The sequence below is a fragment of the Suricata suricatta genome, chromosome 11, assembly GCF_006229205.1.
Source record: "Suricata suricatta isolate VVHF042 chromosome 11, meerkat_22Aug2017_6uvM2_HiC, whole genome shotgun sequence".
Classification (NCBI taxonomy): domain Eukaryota; kingdom Metazoa; phylum Chordata; class Mammalia; order Carnivora; family Herpestidae; genus Suricata; species Suricata suricatta.
In genome coordinates this window covers 38836670-38857236 of record NC_043710.1, presented here as the reverse complement: position 1 = coordinate 38857236, position 20567 = coordinate 38836670, and positions in this window count along the sequence as shown.

The following is a 20567-nucleotide window of genomic DNA, read 5'->3' as shown; positions in this document are numbered from 1 at the left end:
TTATTTGAGAGAGAGAGAGAGTGAGCAAGTACACACAAGCAGGGGAGGGTCAGAGAGACACACACACAGAATCCAAGACAGGCTTCAGGCTCTGCGCTGTCAACACAGAACTTGACATGAGGCTCAAACCCACGAACCGAAAGATCACGACCTGAGCCGAAGTTGGACATTTAATCGATTGAGGCACCCAGGCGCCCCAGTAAATGTTGCTTCAAGCCACCCAGTTTGTGTACCTTGTCACAGTAGTCCTTGAATAGTAATACGCCAGCTTCCACCGTGCCCCACCATGGCTGCCTGACCTATATTTTTTCTTTACAAATTCTAATACCTGCATGGAGGTCAGCATCCGGGCCCTCAAGCCTGCGGGCCATTCTTCCTCCTCAAGATGGTTATGCAGTGCTCTGCTCCAGGCCCTGTTGTATTTGTGTCTGGGGTGCCGATAGTGGGGATATCTTAATTTGCCCATTTTCAAGGTCCAGGGTGGATCAATTTACTTCACCCTGGGGTTTAACTTAACACTCTCTCATCAGATCCTCTCAACGATGCTTTCACACTGCTATTAACCTTACTTTTACAGACACTTTGGGTGAAATGATTTGTTAACCACGCAGCCCAGATCTCCCCATCAAGCCACAAGAGTCCCTCGGGTCTGGCCTCCTCCCACGTCGCCTGAAAGCTGCTGATGGGACCAGAGTCCACTCTCTCCTCATCTCAGAGAGAGCAACTCACTAGCCTTTTTATCTCTGATGTTTGATTTGGAGGTGTATTTGACATTTAACCCAAGGAAATGCTCCCTAAATCAACTATGCATTTACAGCCTGGGAGGAAATCACAGAGGAGAGGGTTCTGGGTAGGAAGTCAGGCTGCCCCGGGCCAACTCCCACCTCCCAAGCCAGTTCGCTGCTTGGCCATCCTCAGCAGGGCTCCGGGCTCTCTGAAAGCCTTCCCTGCAGCCGCTGCTTCTTTTATGAGGGGAAGCTTTGGACTCGGGAGCTTGGCCAGCGCAGGCGGCGTGGCCCAGGCAGGCCCAGGCTGGCCCAGGCTGTGTGCCAGGCTGAGACCAAGCCCAGAGGACAAGTGTTGAGGTGCTTCTGAGTATATCCGCCTTGTGTTTTAAAATGGCACAAGCTGACTGGGGAGTTTGGAAACTTAGGACTTCGTAAAGTAAGAAAATAATAGGGAAGTGCATGGACTTTGGGTTTTGAACCCCAGCTCTGAACATGACCAGCCATGGGATTCTGGGCTGTATAACACAACATCGGTAAACTTCAGTTTGGAATGAGGTGACTTGGTGGGGGGCAGACACCTAACCTGAGACAGTGGTGATGAGGTGGGGTGGGGGGAGCCCACCTAACTGAGACAGCTCATGTGAAGAGTAATGAATCGGGGAGTGTGTCCTGGGGGCTCTTCTGTAGGATCTCGTCCCTGATTCCACACTTCCTGGTTTGGATCTCGAGCACTCACATGTCCTTGAGCAGATCACCAAACTCCTCAAGTCTCCCACATCTTCTTCTAGAAGTGCAGAGAAGATGAAGTAAGATGGTGCCCACAAATTGCCCGTCCATGCAGTATCATGCTCTCTGTATCATGCTCCCAAATTCACATCTGTCTTGTGGGCTGACAAGTGACTATTTTTAACCCTATGAGGAGAGGGTGGTTGGCCACCAAAGGCCTGAGAGTCATTCTAGAATTCCAGGTCCTGCCACTGAGCTAGATGAGGCTCTCAACTAGACTTATCCAGATGTACCAGAGCCAACGACACAGCTAACAGGGGGCGTGGTTCTCACCTGGGGTTCTGTGGAGCACCCTGGTATGCCCAGCACCCAGCACAAGGGAGAAAACCAGTTAGAATCAATAGGTAGAAGTCATTTTGTTGTAACTGGTGGTAGACCTGGGATTGGAACTCTGACCGTGTGGCTCTAGAAACTCCAGCAGGGGCTGATGTCTCCCACCACCTCACAGATAGTGGCCAGTCCGTAAATATTTGCTCGGTGAATGAAGGCATGCAAGAATGGACCCCTTCCAGCTCCGCCATTCAGGAAGGCTTTCCCTGGCAATACCTGCCTTAGCGTGTGATCAAGCCCAGCTCATTGGTACGCCGTATTATTCCTCCTGTCTAACCGGACCTGTCCAGGGCACAGGAGTCAATGAGATCAGACCTGGAGGAGATGTCTTTCGGCCAACAGCTCTTTGGAGGAAAGAGCATGAACACCATAGGAGCGATGATTCTACAAACACTGGCCAGCCTCTTGGGGAGATGCTGTGCCTTCTCTGGGGATGCAAAGGCTGGAAGCAAGATGTGCAATTGATAGATAATTCAGCTGCAGCATGAACCTGCTGATTAGGGTTGTGTTTATTTTGCGCTACATAAAGCAGATTTGATGAACTGAGCCGGACGGAAACATGTTGAGGGAATAGTTCTTTCTCTCTGGCTGAAACTTGCAATAACTCTCTTTGGGCCCGAGGGCCCTAAGGTCTGGTCTTTGCTGGACCAGAGAAGGCAGAAGCTTTCTGGCCAGGCACCTGAAGCTGGGCTCTCCTCCTGCTCAGGTGGCCCTTGGCTTTAGGGACCACTGGGATGATATGGCTGCCTCTAACCCTCTTACATGCCATGTACCTGTAAACAGACATGCATGGTAATTTTACCAGATTATGGCCCAGAAACTAACACCATCCATTTTCAGGCAAGTATGGCCATCTACAGATGAATTTAAACATGTTCCTCAAATCTAGGAAAGTATTAAAGGACTTACTGGTACAGAAGGAAATAAGCCACGTAATGCCCTTAGCATGGCAAAGTCCTCCCCATGGCCTACGGGCCCCCCCACCGTCTCTGCCCCCTCCATTCAGCCCTTTCCCCATCCTCACACCCCACTCTGTGCTCCAGCCACACGACTTGCTTTCTGGTCCCATGCCAGCTCCTTCCTGGCTCAGGGTTCTGCAATACCTTCTCCTCCTTTGGGGATTCCCTCCCCTATTTTACTCTGTCCTTAGGGAGTCCAAGTGCAGCTCTTACAGAGAACATGAACTCCCCAGGAACATGAAAGATGGTCTGGATTTCCAAGAGGAAGAGCAGGAGAACCAGTGGTGTATCTCCAGGTATCTCTGGGCGCCAGACATTCTGCTGGGTTCTGACACAATCCGGCATTCACGGGACGCAGCGGTGTGGGCCTCAAGAGATCAGAGGCCACTGCCAGCTGCCACTGCCATTTCATTACTCATCTGCTAATTGTGGCAAATGGGGATTTTACAGCTCCCCTGGCCCTCATTGTGAGCTGTGGCAGTGCTTTGATGGAGAAGAAGCGGGGGGCGGGGGGGGGGGTAAGGCTATCCTGGAAATCCCTTCAAGGGGCCCATGTGTCTGACTGGCTGGTTCATGCAGGTCCTGCAAGCCTGAGGCTGGGTCCTATAACCATTTGGTGATGAGGCAGGGAGGGTAGGGACCCACAGAACAGATTCCGGTCCGAACCCTGTGTCTTCCGTGTCTTGGTGAAATCGGCAGCTTAGATCATTCACATCTGGTGGTCAGTCATTCCCACTGGGCTGAGGAGAGTGCCTAGGTCATGTGTGGCTGCCGGGCTGACCTTCTGATGGGGGTGGTGGGCACCAAGGGTAGACACAAGACTTCCTTCTGGAGATCATGGATCCAGAGGCCAGTCCCCATGGCCATGGGGAGCCAGAATAGCAGGGAGCAGGGCTCCGGAGAACACAGGCTCAGGACCCTGACCAGCAGGACCTGGCTGGCTGCAAGTGGCAGGTCATTGTGTCTCAGAGTCCCAGTTTCCGGCCTGTAACATGGGAGAGTAATCCTCACCTCTCCGGGTTGTGGGGAAGATGCAGTTAGACAATATGCATAAATGCTTAGCAATGAAGGATGGCTTCCAAGAGCCAGTTGTCAGGGAGGGAAGAGATTCTCATGCCCTGTCCAGCGCACAGTTTGTTGTTGGCTTATCTTCCATGTTCGTGGGGCTGTATGAGGAGCCCCCATCCTATCTGAGCTCTGCACTAATAACCATAATCAGAGCTGCCATTGGGGAGCACTTTTTAAAGGCCAGAGCTTAAATAGCATATTTCTGATCTTATAACCATGCAGGTCCTCTGAGATCCATTTCCCAGGTGAGGATGCAGGCATCAGAGAGGATAAGTAACTTACCTAAGGTGACTCAGGGAAATGCAAACCCAAGACTCCGCCTGGCGTGGGACCAGGGATCAGCTGGATCCCTCCTTTCTCTTTGGCCACTATCATTTGGTTCTTTTTCTGAAGAGCTCTAGCCAACTTTATCTGTCCATCCCCTACTCCAAGAGGTGAAATGAAGCAGGAGTTAAACCAGGTTTTGGGAGTTCAGACAGATGAGCATCTGGATCGAACTAAGCCCTCACTAGCTGCATGGCTCAGACAAGTCATTTGCCCTCTTTGGATCACACTTCCCTGTTTGTAAAGTGAGGATAAGGTCTGCTTCACAGAGAGGTCACGAGGAAGTAGAGGAGTTCAAGGGCATGCCAGTGCCCAGGAAGATGCCAGATCTCTGTCCCCTTCCTCAGGGATAGCTGTGCAGCTTGGAAGTCTCCATAGAGCCTCCTTTTGCAGACCAGCAAGAGGGTTGGGGGCAGACTGGACAGGAAGCTGGAGTGGGCCCCTCTTAAGGCCTGCCCTTTCTCAGTCCCCTCCATGCCGGGGCACCCACCGCCTCATCCTTTCTAATAAAGAGAAGAATGGTCCACAGAGCTCCTGTTTCTATGGTTACTGCAGTGTGGCCTCCAGAGGCTTCTGATTTGGTGATGAATGGCCCAGGGAAAGCTGCCTCACACCTTCAAGGGGCTCACAGAGATGCTTCCTCCTTCAAACCTTTCTCACCAGCTGAAGACATCTGGGCCCCCCCATGTCTGACCCAAGAAGGAGCTCCTGAAGCCCTTCTTGCTCTCCCTGTGGTGTGCACTCAGGCTCCAGACAGTCACTGGGCCCTCCCCTGGCACCGTGTGGCCTGCATTTGCATGTGTCCAAAGGGCCTTTCTTCACTATAACGTGATCTTTCCACATAGGATAAAAATTATGAAACTTCTGAAGTGGGGAGTGCTGTGTCGTCCTGCAGGAGAGGAGAATAGGCTCTGGTCGAGCTGTTGTTTCATGTCTGTACTTAACCCCCCCCCTCCCCCCGTCATGACTCCCCTGTGTTGACAAGATCAAGAACATGTGCCCGAGCTGGCACTCAGTGTTCTCCACATACCTCGGCTCACCTCTGGGTCATACTAATAGTTATTATTGTTATGGGGAATAATGATGATTGTTGTTTAACATAATCAGTCATCTCCATGTGAGGCCTCACAAGGTAAGAGGCAACGTCCTGAGCACTTTGCTTGAATTATCTCATTGAATTTTGATGACAACCACAGGAGGTGAAGGCTAGGTCCCCATTTTCCAGTGAGGAGACTGAGGCCAGGAGACAGTAAGTCGAGAGGCTGTTGGACTCCAGAGCCCAGGCCTCACTCTGCAAGACAATTACCCATACATCTAAGGCCCCAATCTTCTCTTCCTTCTCCTGACTGGTGTCCTGTCTGCCTTCTGCCATCTTGCCTCACGCCTGCTCATGCTAATCCTCTACCAGGAAGGCCGTGAGAAGCAGCATGGGGGTAATGGATAGGACTCAGGCTCCGGAGTCAGACACACCAGGGATCGGAATCCTGGCTGTACCACATCCCAGCTGCCAAACGAGTTAAGCTCCCTGGGCCTCAGTTTCCTCATTTGGAAAATAGAAGCATGGTATGGCCTCATTGATTTGATGAGTCAACATATGCCCAGCACCTGGTTGGTAACATTGGCTCACCTGTCCAAGTTCTGCCTGAAACTGGAGGCCCAGCTCTGGCATCCCTTACATCGCGAACGGCTCTGACTGATCCAATCAGTTGACGTTTCTTCTTCTGACCTACTCTGTGCCACCACTATGCCCCTTGACCAAGGGGCATAGTGTCACTTGAAGGAAGAGACTGACTCTGACCTAGTCCTATCTCCTGTATTGTACAAGAGCATGATCAAGATTTGTGGAGTAATTGCCACAGGGCTTTTCACCATCTGCACGTTGTCTGTGTTTCCAGCACCCTCACTCTGTACCCCAGGGTCTGGACTCACCTCCCTCATCCCACACTTGTGCCCCACCTTGCCCAGTTGACCCTCAGACAATAGTGTTCTCTCCTCCTTCCTGGTCCCTCTGTCTATATTGCCTACCTCCATTCTTTCCCTGGGTCACTTCACTCCTCCTTTAAGATTTGGCTCAGGCAGTCTTTCCTTCTCTGGGAAGTCTTCCCTGATACATACATACAGAAGATATGCCTCTTCTGTGTTCCCTCAGCCCCTCTGCTGACCTCTCCTAGCACTTGTCACAATGTGTTTGCTATATTTGTCCAGTTGTCTATCTTGACTACTAGGCTGTGATCCCCTGGGGGCAGGACTATGTCATGGTCATCTTTGGAGCCCTAGCATTTGACACAGTGTTCACCATAAAGCCAGTGGTTGTGGCTGAAAAGTGGCCAAAAGTGAAAAGTGGCTGAAAAATTCTCAGCACTTGCTATTTGAAGTATCTGCTGACTGGCTTATGCACTGACTGTGCCCATGATGTGACTCGGCCACTTTTGCCTTTGCATCCTGGAGACCGCACCAGGCTGTTAGGGGACAGGACCCAGAACTGCACAACTGTGTCTAAATCTGCATGTGCATTTCGTGCTTCCAATTCAAACCTTGTTCATTAGCACCGCAATTAACAGCAGTGCCTAATGACAGATGGTCTGGCTGCGTGCTTGAACCCCTGTCTCCATGGTGGGCTTCGAGTAGGGCCCACACGTCTGGCAAGGTTGATGTTTTCATTGATCTAGCAAGTCTGAGCTCCCAGGGCTGTGAGCAATGGAAATAGTGAGCTGACATCAGCGCTGGCATTGGTGGGGGCAGGGCCTAAAAGGGCCAGGCCTGGAGCTAGCACCTGGGAAGTTGGGAGCATGTCCTGCTGCCGTTCTAATTCTAGCATTTTTGTTTTCAAGATCTGAATTTCTTATTGGAAAGCCCTTGATTTTCTTAAGCCACATAAGCTCTAGAGAATTCTCCAGGAGCTGGTGCCCTTTCCTATTAATTCCTTAGACACTTCTGGGCTTTCTACCATCATTTTTTAGACTTGTAATGATCAGGCCCCTTGGCTTAAGCTAACAGACACGTAGAGTTTAGTATTTGGAGTTGTGTAAGATCTGTGTTTGTATAAACACAATTATATTTCAGTGACTTCAGGGAGAGAATTTTTTTTCCTTCCTGTTAATCCCTGGTTTGAATCGGCTCAGCGGTTATTATTACCTTGTGAATGATATTCATTTCTCCATGAAAGAAATATCAGATTGGCATTCAAATGGGTGTCTTGGTCGTAAAGTCAAGCCTGAGTGTAATATCCTAAACCAGAGCTGGAATCCATCCCAGAGTTAACCTGCTACCTACCCTGAGATACAGCTAGAAAAGATCCTCTTGTCCATCCTCCCACCCCATATACACCCCCCCCCACAGGGACACTAGGACCCAGAGAGGTACATTGTTTGCCCAACAACACACAGCAAGCTAGTGGCCCACGTGGAACCTCTTCCTTACCCTGTGTTTCAGATCATCAGAAATGCTCAAGCTTTGCCCTGTGCCAACCCCGAACCACTCTAGCAGGTTCTTTACCAAGAATGAGATATGCTTTCTTCATGGCCTGTCAACAAATTTGGTCTGAGTCAAACGGAAGAGAGGGCGTGGCCCGAGGCAGGCTGTGGTCTGTTGTTAGTCATGCAGAAAGCACACATCTTGTTTTGAGAAGTGTTGACAAGGAACCGGGCTAGAGAAGAATGTTAGCTACAGTTGATGAGTCCCCCAGGACGAAGCCTTTGCGCTGTGGCACTTGTCTTGGGTGGGGGTGGGGGGGCTGCAGGCAGAACTGGTTCCTGTAAGTGCTGGTAGGAGAGATGCCCATGGGTAATGACCCGCCCTCAACGTGTCTTCTTACCCAATGGACAGGCTTCCTGGAGAGAACCTTCCTGGGCTTCCCGAACTCTGTTTGCTGTAGGAGCTCTCGCCCTCCTCCCTCGTTGATCTGTAATCCTGGGCATCGATCCGATGACCGGCTGAGGTCCCTGTGAGGAAGACCCTTGGTCCGCCTGAGGCTTCAGCCTTATGTGTAGTTTGTCATCAGGGGACAGAAGAAAGGATTCCTGAGACCAGTGTCTTAGAGCTAAGGTCCAGGTGGTCTTGGTGACCCATGGACAGGTCCCCCTCCCTGATAATGTTCGCCACCCCCCATCAGGGCATGCCAAGGCTTAGATGAGCATTGTACAGTGTCCTGCAAGAAGGAGTCATTCTCTCTTAGCGTCGTGCTGAGAATGTCCTTGGCCTTATTCTCAGTTGTCACTGGGGCAAACCTGCCCTTTCTTTGTCATTTTATTTTATTTTATTTTATGATTTTTCAATTTTTCAATAACCTCTACACCCAACATGGGGCTCAAACTTACAACCCTGTGATCAAGAATCACATGTTCTACCAACTGAGCCAGCCAGATGCCCCTGTCTTTGCCTTTATCTTTGTCTTTTATCTTATCTTATTTTATTTTATTTTATTTTATTTTACTTTATTTTATTTTATTATTTTGTTTGTCTTTTTAGAAACTTGTCTCAGGGCCTTATAGCTGAAGGAGCATTCAGGCACACATTCCCCTCTTAGGAAACAAAACTGTGATAAAAATTTGTCCAATCCCAGAGACATTTTCTCCTTTTCTTCTTGGAAGACAGTTTTTAAAAAAAATCAGAATATAGAGGTAACAGGAAGAAATTTTGCTGGGAAAAATAGTTCTCCTATAATCCCATCATCTTATCGCAATAATTTTTCCTTCCAGTCTTTGCATGGACATATATATTTCACATAATTCTCACTTTAGTATAAATATAACTTTTTTTTGTACTTTTAAAATTTAGAAAATTTGTTTTACATGCTCTGTTAGGGCTCAGAATAAGCTTTTGTTCCTTTGCTTAACAAAGTGCCCTTGAACAAAGCAGAAGCTTATTTCTCTTTGACGTGAGAACCCAGAGCTAAGTTTTTACCTTTATAAGTCTCATTACTGCTAGTACTAGTATTAGTATATTACTATACCACTCTGCTCCCACTACTACTACTGTTACGAGCCAACTGTCATTGAGTAGCGCTGTGTCCTAGGTAATGTGCTCCGTGCTTGACATGTGAAAATTCCTTCTAATCCTGACCTTATCCTTTGGCGGAATATTATACCCATTTCGCAGATGGGAAAAAGTCATCCTCCCAGGGTCCCTCAGCTAGCCTGCGACAGAACCAGGGTAGGACTTCAGATGCTCTCCTCACAGTCTTCAGGTAACAGGGTCACTAAGACTGGAAGGGAAAGAGACAGGATCCAGGCCAGAGTGAACTGGCCAAATGGTCCAGCCTTGGTTGCAGTGCGATCTAGAGTCTCCATGGCTGGAAGAAAGCAAGGCAGATGCCTGGGGTGTTGGGGGAGGACTTGATGCTGGCTTTGGGGACTGGTTTTGGGGAGCTAGGGAGGACGAGCGTGTTAGTCAGGGTTCCAGACGACAAGAAACAGCAAGCAGTCCTGCTGCAGTAAGGAAATGAATTCACTGATAGGATTGGAGGCAGCTTGTGGACCTGCCAAGAGGCTGGAGGCCAGGCGTAGGGACGGGCAGGCAGGGCAGACTCAGAGGCAGTCCGCTCGGGCTACCACGGTGGCCCTGACCCCATCAGCTTGCATGGCTGTCTCCTACAGGCAATATTGCTGCAGCCCTCGTCACAGGTGCCACTGCCACTGCTGGACACGGAATGTGGCTTCTGCTGCCTCTGCCATGCCAGCGGTAAGTTCCTCCTGGTTCCTAACTCCTGCGCCCTTTAATCAAGCACAGCCCTGAGGCTGAACGGAAACGACTTCATCTTTGTCTCTAATGAGTTTTTCTGCTTCTCTCAAATGAAAACTCAGAGAGGTCCACTGAGTTGTCTACACACTGCTAGGTATATATGTTATGTCACTCAAAATCACAAAGCCCAGTCTCAGGTCTGTAACTGGGGTGCCCGGTCCTGTGTCCTAGCTTCAGGTCTGCGTGTGGTTTGGAGGGAATCTCCACTTCTCCTTCCAGGGCCGGCGTCAGGGCCAGCCTTGTGTTGGGACATGGTCAGGGTCACACTCTTCTCCATCTGTTCTCCCTTCACGCTCGCTTTACAGACTGCCGCCTCCAGGCTGGGCTGGAGAGGAGAAGGGGAAAATAGGAAAGGGAAGTTGTCACTGTTGTGGCAGCCGGCTTTGGGCTCCTCGGTGGGGCCGACCCTTAAAGCTGCCTCTGCCTCAGAGCTCCAACACACTCTCTCGGAGATCCCGTGTTGGTCCTGCAGCTCCCAGACCTGGCTGCTCACACTTGATCCTGAAGGCACTGCTGGCCCGGCACCCTGAGGGAGCCTGAAGCTTTCTTTCCACAGAGGTCTGTCGTATCCTGACCAGCTCTTCCCACGTAGCTCATCTTCCACATCTGGAACACACCACTGTTGTACCCGCAAACCCTAAGAATAAGGCAACAGAAACTTCTTTGTTCCAAAGTTTCCTGTATGGCCAGTATTTCTGTAGAATTCCCAGGTCCCCAAGGTTCATGCCACTTTAGCCACTGGTGGGCAGGGAGCGTTAGTTTTTGCTCCAGGCAATGGCATCTCTGTCTGTCTGTCTGTCTACTGACAACCATGCTCCCTTGCCTTTAATTTTCTGAGGCCAGTGTCAGGCACCAGCCCAATGAACCTTCAGTCTCCAGGGGACATGCTTCAGGCACATTGAAACCACTTTCTCTAAGCTTGAGGTGGCAGCCCCTCAGCCCCCACTGCTGTCCCCCCCATAGCCCTCTTCAAATCTGGGGCTCTCTTGACATTATCAGACACTGACCATGAACTTCTGCATCCTGGCCTTCACAACACTATGCAAAATACGCAGTATCGTTTTGTCTGTCTTCGGGTCTTGGTTGAAATGTACTCTTAGTCCTCATTCACAGGCTGGGCTGGTCCCTTCTGAGTGGTGGGGCCTGTCTCCCACCTGAACTCCTGCAGCGGAGAGACCCTAGGGCTTCCCTGAGTCTCCCTTGCGGGCTGAGAGCAGCCAGGTCACAAGGAGACAGCCCCCTCCTCCTCGTCAGTCCTGAGGATTAGGCTCCAATTGTTTCTCTTAACAAATGGCTGGGGCATGGGAAGGGGATGTCTCTGGGAACTTTGTGAAAGCAAACCACGTCCATCCGTTCATTCGCTGCTCTGTGACCTGGTGGCAGACATGAAGGATTAATAACTTTTGCATCAAGGAAGCATAACACACTCTTAGTGTGCTCCCCCCCGCCCCCGCCCCAGGCCAGCTGCACTTTTCAATCTTAGAGAGGGCCAGGGAGCAGCAAAGGGAATAAGAGCAATGGTAGAATGAAAAAGAAACAAGAAGAGGTGGTTTCAACGAAGACCTTTTGCATGAGCCCGCTATAAATCTGCCATGGTAGATTCTGGGCATTGCCCCCTCACCCCGCGCTTCCTAACAATAATGAGAATTTTGCAGTTTAGGGGTGCTGCTGGTGGGCAGTGCGCATGGTCACATCTTTTATTCCACCCTTTGCTCAGCCTACAGATGACTGTATTTCTCACATGCACAGTGTGACTTTCAGAGGCCGGAAGGCCCATCCTCCCAGCCCCAAATCAGGGATGAAACTGGCAGGTGCACAGAGTCGTTCAGGAGCATTTACTGTCTCCCTCCAGGATGGAGACTTGTTTCCCTTAACCTTGAGGCTGCCAAGCAGAAAGGCTATGAACGCAGTGGTTCCCGTGTCTTTGGATTTCACAGACCAGTAAAATTTTTTAAGGCTGGGAAGAAACTTATTTTGTCAAGTAAGGACATTGAAGAAAAAAGAAACCTAAGAAACTGAACATTTCCTAGCACCATTATTTCATAAAAGAAAGAACATCTTAGCATGAGTGCGTGTGCGCATACACACACACACACACACACACACACACACACACACACACACACCAAGCAGGAATGAACCTAATCTCAGAATAAACAACCCTTTATGTTAAATAAATTTAGACTTTTGTCTGAAAACTCCAACACTGTCCATACTTCTTTCATTTTGTTGACACATTAAAACTTCAATGTGGTCTGTTCCTTGGATGAAAGGTTAGAAAGCATGAGCTAGAGTTACTGAATCAGTCACAAGGTTAAATGCAGTCGTGTACCCAGACGGCTGCCGATCACTGCACTTACTGATGTCAACATGTAACACACGGGCGTGGATGACCAGGTTCTCCCTGGGCACTGGGTTTGTGTAGAGATACACACAACTCCCTGACCTTAAGGGTGTGTGTACCTGGGTGTGGGATATGAAAATGTCATCTCCTCAGAAAGGTGCTCCTAGACCACCCCATTCATACTGGCAGCTGAGACCACCCCCCCCCCCATCCCTAGTAATTCTCTAATGCGTTGCCTTTTTTCTTTTTCTTCAGAGCCCTTGCCTTCATGGAAATTGCCTTTTTTGTGTTTTTGTGTCTTCCTTTGTGGCCCATCTCTGCTCTCTAGAATGTAAGCCATGGGGGTGTACAAGCCATTCCTGTCTGATTCACCACTGGGTTCCCACGCAGATGAACGGCGCGGGGGGGGGGGGCTCCCTAGGGCGGTTGGGGGAGGCTGGGATCCTGGGTCAGGACCAAGGGGTGGAATGCAGTGCCCACTCTCCTGGGCCTCCTCACCCCGTGTGTAACCTCCTCAAGTCATCAGCGGCCAGTGAGGAGACTGGAGGACTCACTGCTATGAAGCACTGATCTGGCTCCGGAGTCACTGGAGTTCCAGTCAGGAAAACAATTCCGAGTGGCACAGTAGTGTTTCTTTAGAGAAAGGGGAGGAAATGTGCTCTCTACCATTCAGTTCCTTTGCTGAGCATGTATGTAGAGGTTGCCAGAGGGTCATGGGCAATAGTCAAGACGGAAAACTGCCAAGGCTCCCCACTGCCCTCCCTCCAGTGGAAGGGAGCCAGCCCAGCGAAGCACGCTGGCGGCAGCAGGACGAACACCCTCACCAGCTCACGTTGGAAGTGGTTGGAGAGGTCTCAGGTAGGAGGACCGGAGCCCGGCATTAGCATCCGGTCACCCTGGCAAGGAGGCAAGTGTGGGGTTGCCTCTGTATGGGGCGGGCGCCGTGTGGCTGTTTCTCAGGGTTCTTGTAGCTGCAGAGACGTGATTGCAAGCTCCTTCCGCTGGTGCGGCTGCAGGAAGGCAGGTTAAGGTGAAGCTCAAAGCCGTGCCCTGGGCGTCAGGACCCAGGGAGTGAGCTCTGCATTTGTGGGAGAAGCCAGTTAGATGGTAATCATGTGGGTTAATATTTGCTTAGAATTTGCCATGTGCTGTGTGCGTGCACCAGAAATGCTCATAACAATCATATAAAATAGATATAATCATTATCTCCTCTTCATGCGTGAGAATACTGAAGCTCAGAGAGGTTAGAGATTTCCCCTGAGGTCACATTGCTGGTGTAGACTTTGGGGCGACTTGAATCCCAGGATGTTCTCCACCCCCCACCGACTCTTGGCTTTCCTACCGGGTGTATGCACACCTCTGAGCTCGCCTCCAACATGCCCTGGTTTGGTGACAAGCCTCAGAACTCCAACTCTAGAAATTAGAGAATCCCAAGCAGGCTCTGAGCTGTTAGCAAGGAGTCCACCACAGGGGGCCTTGAACCCATGAACTGTGAGATAATGACGTGAGCTAAAATCAGGAGTCAGACGCCTAACTGACCAAGCCAGCCAGGCTCCCCTGTGCAGGTGTTTAGTGAACATTAACTCATTTAATCTTCACCACAGCCCTGAGAGGTACATATCCCCATCCCTATTAATTCAGATGAGAAACAGACTGAGCGTTTGAATGAATCTTCCAAGTCACACAGCCACAAAGCAGTAAATTCAGAATTTGAACCCAGGTTTGTCTGACTTCAGTGCTCCCACAAAAGCATCGTCTTGGGGGAGATAATTCATTCAAGAAATATTTATGGAGAACCTGCTATATGCCAGGCACTGTCCCAAAGGGTAGGGGTTAGGCATTAAAGAGTAGAGACAAATCTTTGCCTTTGCAGGGCTCGCATCCTGGTGGAGAAAACAGATAATAAATCCAGAAAGCAATAACTATGTGTAATTTCCATGAATTATAAGTTATTTAAAAAAATTAAACAGAGTGGGGCACCTGGGTGGCTCAGTCAATTAAGCATCCGTCATCAGCTCAGATCATGATCTCATGATCTCAGGCTCTGTGCTGACAGCTTGGAGCTTGGGGCCTGCTTTAGATTCTGTGTCTCCCTCTCTCTCTGCCCCTCCCCTGCTCATGCTCTGCCTCTCTCTCTCTCTTTCAAAAATAAATAAATGTTAAAAATTTTTTTAAAAATTGCACAGAGTAATGAGGCAGGGGTGCGGGTGGTAGGGAGCTGTGGTGGGATGGGGGGCAGCCTGTCTTAACCATGTGGCTCCTCCAGCAGCACATTGAGTGGAGGCTGTGGGTGGGCAGGGCAGCAGGGGACCAGTGTGGAGACGATTGCTATACGCCAGAAAAGGGATGGGGGTGGCTTGGATCAGGGTGGTAGTGATGGTGGTTTGGTGGGAGGCGGGTGGATTCAGGATTTCTTTGAAGGGAAACAGCAAGATTTGTTGATAGATCGGACGTAGATTAGGAAAGAAAGTGAGAGGTCAAGGGTGACCCCCAGATTTGGGACTAAACAACTATGAGGTTGGAATTGCCAGGTGCCGAGATGGCGAAGGCTGGAAGGTCAGGAATTCAATTTTATTATTTGTGTTTGAGGTGTTTATCCCCTATCCAAGGGGAGATGTTGAAAAGCCATTGTGATTTATGAATCTGGATTCAGAGGGTGTTCTGCAGGAAGCATGTACCGTATTTCATCAAATATAAGATGCCCCTGCCTGAGACCACCATTATTTTACGTCCTACTATGAAAAAGCACTGCCAGTTAAACCAGGGCACCTTCCAACTTCAAAGATATTAAAATGTGTCTTAGAATCAAAAGGATGTAGTCAGTTTGGGAGTTTCCAGGATAGAGATGGTAAGGTGGTGGGAGGGAATGAAATCCTCAAGGGTGTGATGGAGTCTAGAGAGACAAGAAATGGAAGTGTCAAGACTCTGCCCGTAGACAGCAGGATTTCCAGCAGCACCCTCATGGCTCCAATCCAGCCAAATGGGAAGTCAGGCAGGTGAAGCTCTTCCCCACAGGCAGGGGCCCTCAAGCCCCTCCTGTGAGGCTCCAGTCTGAGGACGAGGGGAGACGCGGGGCTCAGAGTCCAGTCCAGAGTCCGGCACATGACATTGCCTGGCTCGGGTATGTGGCGTTGTCCAGAAAGCCTCCCCTGGCTTCAGTCCTGGCCTCAGTTTCCTCGTCAGCAACACATGCACATCATGTCTGCTCCACCCTCCTCAAACCCAAAAACAAGCCAGTCTCTTTTCTGGGCCTCAGTTTCTATCCTTACAAAATGAAGATGTTGGCCAGAGTAATCACTAAGCCCCTTTCTAATTCGGGCACTGTGACAATAACACTAGCGGCGGGGCTTTGAGCGTCTCTAAGGTGACCAATAGAATTGTTAACCATCAGAAACAACCCTTTGGCCATCTTGGGAGAAGGTCGGATCACCGAGAACCCAAATACCTATTGGTATTTGGCCAGTGATCTCCGTCTGGGTTCCCAACCTCGGGAGCTCTCTGCTTTCCAGACCATGTAAGGGCCACAAGGGCTCTCTTATAAAGCTCACATCCAGCAGCCCGTATGTTTTTTCACTTGTGACATTCACTCAGAAGCAGAAGCCACAAAGAAAGCTTTGGATGGCATCCACTTCAGTCCTGAAATTCTAGAAACTCTGCTAAGGTGAACACGAAAACGGCCAAGAACAAACCAGCAGGGGCTCCTTCACCCAGTATCGTACAGCACCCAGTTTCGTATGGCACCCAGTTCACTGCCAGAGAGCCAGGCATGCATACAGTGTCTGCACGTCACCCCTATAGCCCTCAAGTGCAGGCCCCATCACCTCTGTACCCAGTGGAGTTAGCGCCTGTTCTACCCCCTCCTGCCGTCACCTCCCCCTGGCTCCCTGGCTCCAAGGCTACCTCTCAGGCCTGGAAGTCCCCACACTTCCGCTAAGTACTGTGTCCCAGGTGCGTGGGGGGTGGGGGGTGCCATCTGTGGATATGGATGCAACCTTCCCTGGTGGCTGCTGTTCCCAAGTTTTGATCCCTTCAAGAATTTGCCACAGACTCTATCACAACTACATTTTTCTTGAAGAAAAAATATGATACAAAGTTTTACTTTTCTAAAAATGTTTTTAATGTTTCTTTATTTTTGAGAGAGAGACAGAGTACAAGGGGAAGAGGGGCAGAGAGAGAGAGAAAGAGAGAGAGTGAGAGAGAATCGGAAGCAGGCTCCAGGCTTGGAGCTGTCAGCACAGAGCCGTATGTGGGGCTTGAACACACAAACCATGAGATCATGACCTGAGCTTAAGTCGGATGCTTAACCAACTAAGCCACCCAGGTGTCCCAAAAAGTTTTACTTTTTTACACTGTAAACAAAAAAGGCCATTCAAGGTAAGTATATTATTAGTCTCATTTCACAAATGAGGTAGCTGAGATTGAGCCACTTTGGAGCCAGGCTGCAAAGCTGAGTATTTAAAGCCAAGGTCTCTGGATTCCAACCAAGTCCCCTGCCCCCCTGCTGGGACTAATGTGTAATTCTCCAACTAGACATAGTAGCATCATGGCCAGCGCCCAAGGGCGTCCCCTTCCTGGAATATGATAAAAGAACTTCAGGGTCTTGTCCCATGTGAATGAAGGAGGTAATTTATTTCAGGGTCTCCCATGCTCTTATGGAAATGGAGTGGCTCCTGGAAAGGTGAATAGAAAGCAGGGCCACTGATGGGTGTAGAGGTAACTCATACCCAATCCTGTGGACTCACGGTGCTCTCGCAGACCATATTTTTACATGTCAAGGGCCAGTATCCACACAGAGTGGTGCTGAATGGAGTTCCCTTGGTCAGAAGGGCTGGCAAATCCGCTTGATCGTGCAGAGATTGTCATGAGAAGGTTTTTTAGGCAGGAGGTGGGAGGGGAAAGCTGGATTTGAGTGACAGGGCAGAGCTGAGTGTTGGCCTAGGCCCGAAGCTGACCAGGGTCAGTTGCTGTCGGCACCTGTATCAGGGTTGTAGTATAAATCTTGGCCCTGCGGGGCTATCCTATGTATTATAGGATGTTTAGAAGCATCCGTGAACTCTAACCGCTAGATGCCAATAGTGGCCCCCCAACTCCAGTCGAGAAACAAAAAATACTTCCAGGCATTGCTAGGTGTTCCCCAGGGAGCAAAATTGCACCAGCCCCTTCCGCAGAGTTGAGAACCATCGGTGTAGGCAATTTCCTTACCCTCCAAAGAAGGTCATCAGCTAACTGCTTCCTGGCGTGTCCTGGGGACTTCCTGGGAATTCTCCGTGTGGCATCTGGCTGCAGGGCAGAGTGAAGCTGGACTACCGTATAACTATGTTCTCTCTGTCCTTTTCCTAATTGTCCTGCTGGAGCCACCTCACAGCGAAACCTCTGGGACGGGGCTTTCTCCCTCTCCCCTCTGTCTCCACTGGGCACCTTCTCCTCGACACACCAAATGTGTTCCCTCTTTGGGAGGTTTGCACTCGTCGTTCTGCCCGTCTGTGCGTGGCTTTTTCATCATTTAGGTCTCCATTCACATTGCATGGTGTTTTGGGCCCTCCTGATTATCACTCAAGATACGACCTATTGCATCTCTTTGCTTGAGTTCCTTCAGAGCTTTTTCCACACACTGGTATCATCTTGTTCATTAATGTGCTTATTGGTTTCTCACCTTCCTCTCCACTGGACTGTAAGCTCCTTGAAGGACAAAGACCTGGTCTAGTCCGTTCCTGGCTGTATCCACAATGCCAGCTGCCATGCATTGGCTCATTGTTGCTTGAGCGATTTTGGTGAGCACTTACTAAGCACCTACTCTGTGCCAGGCACTGTGCTAGGGGCTGAGAATGTCAAGGTGAATAGCATAGTCCCTGCCTCCTGGGAACTCAGTGCCTTGTGGAGGGAGAGCAATGAAGGAAGTGAGGTTAGGGAGGCATAGGAGCATGGAAAAGGAGCAGGTAAACCTGCCTAGGAGGTGAGGACAGATCTCTGGGGAGGTACTTAGAGGGAAAAGGGGAGCACACAGCAGCCACACAGTCATGGACATACAGGGGGTCACGGATGTTGCCTAGGAGACAGGGAAGGAGCCTAGCCCAAAGCTGGCCACTGCAAGAGGGCCAGTGTGATGTCTGACACGGCAGGAGGTGACGGTGTGGAGCACACAAGGCCTGGGATCCCATATGAGGAAGTTGTGACCTTATCCTGTAGCAAACAGGGTCCACAGAGGCAGCCTAGGCTCATGGTTGAGAACTCTGGCTTTGAAGTTCGCTTCAGATCTTGGTTCACATCCTTACTCTGGCACTACCAACTGTGTGATTGTCCCAGAAACGTCATGCCGTTTAACCTCAACTCTCTCATTTTTGAAATGGAGTTAACGTTTATCTGGTTGGGTTGTTGTCAATGGAAGACAAGTGCTTAGCACGGTGCCTGGTGCCTAGTAAGTACTCAGGAACTCATCGCTCTTCCTCCTGGTGTGGTTAACAAGGAGTCATTGGAGGTGTCCCAGACAGACAAGGGATATGACAGATCAGCGTCTTAGCAAGATTGCTCAGGCAGTGGTGGAAAAGCAGGTGAGATGGGAGCCGGGGAGGATGGTTAGGAGGTTGCTGGAATGACAAGGGAGGCAGGGGAGGTGGGAGGGGTATGTGTCCTAGGACCTGGAGCATCTACTGTGGCAAACTGCAGTGCAGAAGGTATCGGCATACTCCACCCCCACAAGGAAGAGCATGGGGTATAGAGGAGGAGCCCCCGAGCCCGACAGGTAATAAACACCTAGGTGAGGACCAGATGGGGACTACGGCTCAGCCTGACCCGGGCTTCCTCAGCAGCTCACAGCCTCTGCACCCCTGGAAGATGTAGCCCGCCCTGCATTTCAGACAGCTCTCACTGTGAGAAGGGGTGGCTTGCCGTTTGCATGGGTGATATACTTTTAATTAAAATGGTAATCATTTGAGCATTCCTGAAAGTTTTACTTGGGGAATTTGCCTTCTTGCAAGCTCTGCCCTAATTAGCATTCCCTTTATCTCTTATTAATAAATTATATCTCAGCAGTTTCCTCCACCTCCTTTGATCACAGAGTCTCAGCATTTCTGAGCCAAACTCCATTCCATGTTGACATTCAAGGTGCAATAGACCCACGCGTGGGGTTTGAGAATTCAAGGCCTCGACTCCCAACAACATGGGGATCCGTCTTCTTGCTGCCCAGCCAACCCCCAGGCAAACACACAACATATGTGACTCTGAGATCAAGACTGCAGGACCCCACGGAGGCAGACCTTTTGAGGAAGGACCAAAATTAGGCAGATAGGCCCGAGGCAGTGGCCACAGATATATTAGGAATCCAGGACCATACCTGGGAAAACATAAGTAGAAAAGCTAGTGGGGTAGCAGGCTTCAACCTCAGGCTCAGAAACCTGACTCGGGTTACAAATCCAGGTAGTCAAAAGGAATCAACAGAGACTCACATTTACCGGGCATGTACTACGTACCAAGTCCAGTGTGAGGTGCTTTAAGCTCATGGTCCCTGGTACCATTCCAAGCCATCTACGGAAGTGTAGACAATTTTGTTTCAAGTCTCCAAAAGAGAAAACCAAGTCTTGGTAAAATTAACCAATGTCCCTAAAGCAAACCCAGGTGGCAAGAGGTCTGCTAGCATTAAAGTCAAGGTCTATCCAATGTCAAGGACCTCTCTCTGTTGACTGCACCATCCTGCCTGCATTAGAACCAAGATCTCCTGGGTTGAACCCCACTGACCTGTCTTTTAAGGCCCCATCTGGATGGTGTGCCGGACCCTTGCTACTCAGGCTGTGGTCCAGGGACCAGTACTATCAGCGTACTTGGGGTCATCTTACAAATGCAGAATCTCTGTCCCCAACCCTTCATACATGTGAAGAATCTGCAGGCTGTTCCAACACTTACCAAAGTTTGGGAAACAACTTAGAGATTTAATATTTGTTCAGTACCTACTACTGATCCACATGAGGCTTCCAAGGTCAATGTTATGATCACTGAACAAACATAGGAATGTGTTTGTGACTTCTCCCAGTTAGTGGCAGAATCCAGATGTGGGCCCTAGCCATGGCCTTGCCCTGGATTCTAGAAGCTGAGGTCTAAGATGATCCCATATTTTCAGGTTGGTGGTGTTGGGCTTCAGGAAGATGGTAATGGCTACTGAGAGCCATTGTTAGCATTCTTCAAAGCCCAACTAGTATCTCCTACTTCATCCTAGTCAGAGTGTAGGGACATGAACTCAGACACAAATGTCTTTGTTTCTGGCAAGGATTATAATTGGCCAGCATGGAAACTGGTTAT